The sequence below is a fragment of the Myxine glutinosa genome, chromosome 7 (genome assembly GCF_964187855.1).
Source record: "Myxine glutinosa chromosome 7, kmMyxGlut1.1, whole genome shotgun sequence".
NCBI classification, from domain to species: Eukaryota; Metazoa; Chordata; class Myxini; order Myxiniformes; family Myxinidae; genus Myxine; species Myxine glutinosa.
The window spans coordinates 54,216,588-54,223,379 of record NC_136267.1 but is presented as its reverse complement, the minus strand read 5'-3'; positions in this window follow the sequence as shown (position 1 = coordinate 54,223,379).

Below are 6,792 nucleotides of genomic sequence, written 5' to 3'. Positions count from 1 at the left end.
TGTGCCCGATGTACATTCTTTTGTTCTTTCCTTGTTTCATTCGTTTGCTCTCAATGGACTTTGATTTCTTTCGTTTGGGTTTTTATTTCTTCATTTTGGGCATCCAATCGTTCACAACAGGCCTCCATTCATTTACTACAGGCATTACTTTCCTCTTTCATTTCATTAATCTCGTTACTCATTCCCCTCATAATATCACTCATGCCCCTTAATAAATTTAACATGGCCCGGAAAGACATCGGACCCGTCTCCTTTCTCGATCGCTCCGGAGCGGGGCAGGTTTAAACTCTATACTCACCAAATTATATCCCCAACTCACTTCCAAAGTCTTCAGCATCCTCAACCCGCTCGGTCATCTCACTCGCTTCCACCATCCGCGGGGAGAAAGTAGTTCGCCGCGCACGTATTTTTACCAAAGGAAAAAAAATCAATTAAAATTTTCCGAAAAACGCGATGCTGCGCTTCGTACACCAATTTACTGCAATACAATTTGTATGTACATCTATAAAGTATGTACAATTATAATGTGGGTACATCTACAAAGTATATACAATTAGAATGTGAGCACGTCTATAAAGTATGTACAATTAGAATGTGGGTACATCTACAAAGTATGTACAATTAGAATGTGAGCACGTCTATAAAGTATGTACAATTAGAATGTGAGTACATCTATAAAGTATGTACAATTAGAATGTGAGCACGTCTATAAAGTATGTACAATTAGAATGTGAGCACGTCTATAAAGTATGTACAATTAGAATGTGAGTACATCTATAAAGTATGTACAATTAGAATGTGAGTACATCTATAAAGTATGTACAATTAGAATGTGAGCACGTCTATAAAGTATGTACAATTAGAATGTGAGTACATCTATAAAGTATGTACAATTAGAATGTGAGCACGTCTATAAAGTATGTACAATTAGAATGTGAGTACATCTATAAAGTATGTACAATTAGAATGTGAGCACGTCTATAAAGTATGTACAATTAGAATGTGGGTACATCTACAAAGTATGTACAATTAGAATGTGAGCACGTCTATAAAGTATGTACAATTAGAATGTGAGTACATCTATAAAGTATGTACAATTAGAATGTGGGCACATCTATAAAGTATATACAATTAGAATGTGAGTATGTCTATAAAGTATGTACAATTAGAATGTGGGTACATCTACAAAGTATGTACAATTAGAATGTGAGCACGTCTATAAAGTATGTACAATTAGAAAGTGGGCACATATATAAAGTATATACAATTAGAATGTGAGTACGTCTATAAAGTATGTACAATTAGAATGTGGGTACATCTACAAAGTATGTACAATTATAATGTGAGTACGTCTATAACGTATGTACAATTAGAATGTGAGTACATCTATAACGTATGTACAATTAGAATGTGGGCACATCTATAAAGTATATACAATTAGAATGTGAGTACGTCTATAAAGTAGGTACAATTAGAATGTGGGTACATCTACAAAGTATGTACAATTAGAATGTGAGCACGTCTATAAAGTATGTACAATTAGAATGTGAGCACGTCTATAAAGTAGGTACAATTAGAATGTGTGTACATCTATAAAGTACGTATGTACAATTAGAATGTGAGTACATCTATAAAGTACGTATGTACAATTAGAATGTGAGTACGTCTATGAAGTATGTACAATTAGAATGATGAATCGGAATGATCAATCAATCAGATCTTACAATTAGAATGTGAGTACGTCTATGAAGGATGAACAATAAAAATAAATCTATGTCAGTAAAATAGATGTATCTATAAAATACGTATGTATGTACAACTATGAAAGGAGGAAGAGAACAGGCCTCTTATTATTATGATCATTATTATTGTTATTATTATTATCTGTTTTTCTTCTTCTTATTATTATTATTATTATTATTATTATTATTATCTGGTTGACCCATTTCGACATCATTCGAACTCTGCTACTGGAGGTAGGAGGTGAGGGGTGGAGGGTGAGGATGGGGGTTGGGAAGGTGTTTGACAATATATCTCCTTTTCAACAGGGATAAATAAGACTTCCAGGAATAATTTACAGTATATGGAAGAAGCTTATGTCATGGTGGGATGAAGACTACAGAAACCCATTCAAGGAATCTTCTACCAAAATACATGAATGTGGAGTTTGGGGCTGGATTTCCAGCTATTTCTTGTTAGGTTTGTTGAAAGGAGGTTATTTTCACTGTAGATCCTCATAGGGCAAATGTGAAAAGATGTTGATCATGACTCCAGAGATTTGCTTTCATTGTTCTTGAGCTGTTTGAACCAAAATAATTGAACCATAACTTTTTACTTATTATGCAATTAAGCCCCACAATTATCTCTCAGGTTACTACGATTGAATGCATTATCCCTCCACTTCTTGCTTTATTCCTATAAATAAATCGAGGGTCATGGAAGAGTTTAAAGACTGAGGATGGAAAGTACACCTATCGATGGTGATCATTAAGTCTGTGGTCTAACATAAAATTATAACAAAAATAAAGGGGAATTTTCCTTTAATAGGTTTTTGATATATAGTATTTCAATTGAATATAAAAATTCATCATTTTTTTTTTAACATGAAGATGAGGTCACAAACAATTGAGATAAATGGTGAGGAGCTGTTGCAACTATAACGGCACTAGGTAGAGCGCACACCTCCGCCTGGCTGAACAGTTTGTTTTGTATCCTAATGAGAGACAGGATCTGGATTCGGACCTGAACCAAAATCTAATCGGCTTGTTCTTGCCACCTAACGAACTCATCCACCTAGTTTAGTCATAAGTCATGCACAACTTTTTTATATATCATGTTGTATATGCTTTTCACCCAATCCCTCAATGGTGAAGAATCACTTAAAATTAAATAAATCTCGTATCTGAATCCATATTCAGATCTTCACCAAAATCGAAGCGATTTGTCCTTGTCTCACACCCAATGGATCCACCAAGTTTCGTCCAAATCCGTCCATAACTTTTTCAGATATCGTGCTATATATCGGTTTTATCCCGATCACTCAATGGTGAAGAATCACTTACAAATAACCCAGGCCTTGCCATTGTCAGCAACGACATCGCTGGCCTCTGCAAGAAGTTTGTCACAGACCCAATACCACAGACACAACACCGTCCTATTGGTGTTCAGGTAAATGCAGCAGTGTTACCAACCATCGTACCATTCAAAAGGCGCTTCAACTTCACGAAGGCCGATTGGAATGGTTTCACACGAGCGCTTGACCACAAGGTTAAATGCTTTAAACCACTACTACCTGTGCACTACAACCTGTTTGAAAAGCTGTCCAGAAAACAGCCAGAAGGAAGATCCCCCAAGGTTGCGGAGTACACTACATCCCTGGTCTCACCAAGGAGAATGCTGAACTCTATTGAGAGTACGTCTCAATGTTTGAATCTGACCCCTTTTCAGAGGAAATATTATCTACTGGTGAGAGGGTGATGTTAAGTATCTCTCAAGAGCATCAAAACACCTGGAACACCTTGATGGAGACAACAGATCTCACAAAAAATAGCAAGAAGGCATGGTCTCTCATACGCAAACTTGGAGGTGATCCCAAGAAAGCTGCCCAACATCCAAACGTGTCTGCTAACCAAGTTGCATACCAGTTGCTCCAAAATGGAAAAATCAACAAGAAACAACCAAGAGCACAACTAGATAGGAAGAGGTACAGCGAGGACCTCGGTTTTACTAGACCATTTACCATGAAAGACCTGGAAACTGGTATATCTAATCTAAAACACGGGAAAGCAAATGGTCTTGACAACATGGCAACGGAGCAGATAAAGCATTTTGGACAGCAAGCAAAGAAATGGCTCCTACAATTGTTTAACCACTGTCTGGAAACACAAAAGCTGCCTAAGATTTGGCAGAAGGCACACGCAAATAGCACTATTAAAGCCCGGAAAATATCCCTCAGATCCTAAGAGTTTTCGGCCAATTTCACTGCTTTGCTACACCTATAAGCTGTTTGAACGACTGATACTCAATAGGATAACACCAACTGTAGATGAGAAGATCATTCCAGAGCAAGCAGGTTTCCGTATACAAGCATGAAAATGTTCATGCTTGTATACAAATTGTTTTCGGTAGTCTGTTGAGCAAGCAGGTATATGTGTGTGTGTGTGTGTGTGTGTGTGTGTGTGTGTTTGTCTGTGTTTGTGTGTGTCGTTGGTTGTTATCTCCATAATTTGGGTTTTAGAAGGAGGAACGGAGTCTCCCCAGACTCGACGTATCGACCGCCGCTTCGGTGAGGGATCATGATTCATGGGCTAAGTTGTGAAGTTTTGTTGTTCTCAGAGTTTAATTCCAAGAGCTCTTTTCAGGATCCTCACTGAGCCCTCCCTGTACAACCTCCAACTGTAGTTTGTTTGTGGTAATATTCCCAGTTTGTGGTAATGATGGTTTGTAGGATCTTTGTGAGGTTCTTTTTTATCACTCCCATTGTTCCAATTATCATTGGTACAATTTTGTCGCTCTTTAGCTTCCAGGATCTTTTCACTTCATTCTTGAGGTCTTGGTATTTGGTCATTTTCTTGATTCCTGCATTCTTTCGGCCAAAATCGCTGGGTACTGATATCTCAATCAGCAATGGTGTCTTTTGCTTCTTTTTTTTCTGGAGTAATATGTTTTGTTCACAATGGTTTTTTTGTTCCGGTCGCAATGCTTTGTTTTCTATGTTCGCACTTGATGGGATCATCAGGTCATACGTGAGCGTTATGTCCTTTTCAAAGATGGCTTATGGTTAATGTTTCCATGGGTTTTGTGGAACTGGGATATTGAAATTTCTGCAGATGTGCCAGTGCATTACTCTACATACCTTGTTGTGCCTTTTGATGTACAGCTGCTCTGACATGAGTTTTTTACATCCCAAATAGGAGGTGACTTGTGCTTTCTGTTTCTAGCCTTGCAGAACCTAAACTTGTCCGATTGACTCAGTCCTGCCATCTTGTGAAAGCCATTGGTGTAATGTCCTTGGTCTTTGGCATTAATAATGAATGGTTTTCCGTCCCAGTTGAGCTGACCTCTTCTTAGCCATTCCAATGATCCTTCTTTGTCTATCCACAATCTATCCAACTCTTTTTATATTTTCCTGCTCTTTCGTCTTTCACCCAGTTGTCACTATATATCTGTTGATATTTCGTCTTTTATTTTTCTTTTGTCTTTTTTGCAATCGTTGGGGCTGTATTTGTTGCTGTTTTGGTTTGGTGCATGACATCTTCTAATCACACCTGTTTTTGGAAGTTTTTTGCAAGGTGAGCAAGTGTTACCTTTTCTGGATTGTTATGTTCATGAATGATCGTTTTCTAAGGCCATTTTCCCCGCCAGAGCAGGGGTTAGCCTTGCGGGCCCCATGACAATCATGGTTCCCTGTTTGAGGCACTGTTTTTATGGCCGGATGCCCTTCCTGACACCAACCTTTGATCACGCTCTTACGATGCTCAGGGATACGGTGTACCTATTCTAAATCGGGGTACACACCATGGTCATTCATCCCAGCAAGCTGGCACTCAATTTGCCGACCTCGGAAGGATGACAGGCTGAGTCAACCCCCCTGGCGTTAATTCAGCGATCGACCGGGATTCGAACCCAGGATCCTCGGATCTCAAGCCGGCACCCTAACCGCTAAGCCAACACCAGGCTGAAAATGTTCATGCTTGTATACAAATTGTTTTCGGTAGTCTGTTGAGCTTTTCACGTTCTCTGCTAATTCTACAGTCGTCGCTCTGTGCACTTGATTGAGTTCCTTCAGGCCGCCACCTCCTTCCTTCCTCGGCAGGTACATTATTGGGAAGCTCTGATTTTTGTAGAACATTTTGTGGATCGTGAGGAGTTTCCTTCTTTTGAAATCTAGTTTTTTTTATATCCGCTTGTTGCCAGTTTGCTATTCGCTGTACTGAAAGCTGTACTGAAACACTGGCACGGCTAGTTGGTTTATGGCTTGGATTTTGTTCCTTGGAGATGGATATATTTTCAGGATCAGCCTTGTTCTACGCAGGTATTTTTTGGTAATTGTTTTGTGCATTTTTTGACAAATTTGGTGGTAATTGTAATATGGTAGTCTCCAAGGTGTTTGTAAGGTGCTTCATTGTCTAGCTCCTGTATTGCTGTATTTTGGTCGATTTTTATGTTGTCCATTTTTGTTGGTCTACCTTGCACGAATGTGCACTTGGCACACTTACAGTGCATTCAGAAAGTATTCAGACCCCTTCACTTTTTTCACATTTTGTTATGTTGCAGCCTTATGCTGAAATCGTTTAAATTCATTTTTTCCCTCATCAATCTACACTCAATACCCCATAATGACAAAGGGCAAACAGGATTTTAGAAAGTTTTGCAAATTTATTAGAAATAAAAAACTGAAATATCACATTGACATAAGTATTCAAATAGTTCGGGAGCGTATGTAATCCCGTGGGATTTTGATGTTTATTTTGTATTCTTTGCGGGAAATCATTAATTATGATGTGAGTAAGGGAAAAAAAATTGGCGCCAATTTTTTCGAGTATGTTTGCATATTTTTTTATGCAAATTAGGTATGACGTCATAATTCGTAAATAAAAATTAAACGATGTAAATTTTCTTTGCAAAATATGATACAAATTTAATTTTGTGGACCCTATGCATAGATTTTAGCGGACATTGTCTGTATTCAGTATCTTATCTATATAATAATAGTGTAAGGACTCGACTTTGTTATCCCTTTTACGCCGCACCCAGTCACCCGATGCCCACGGCACTAATGGATTTACGATC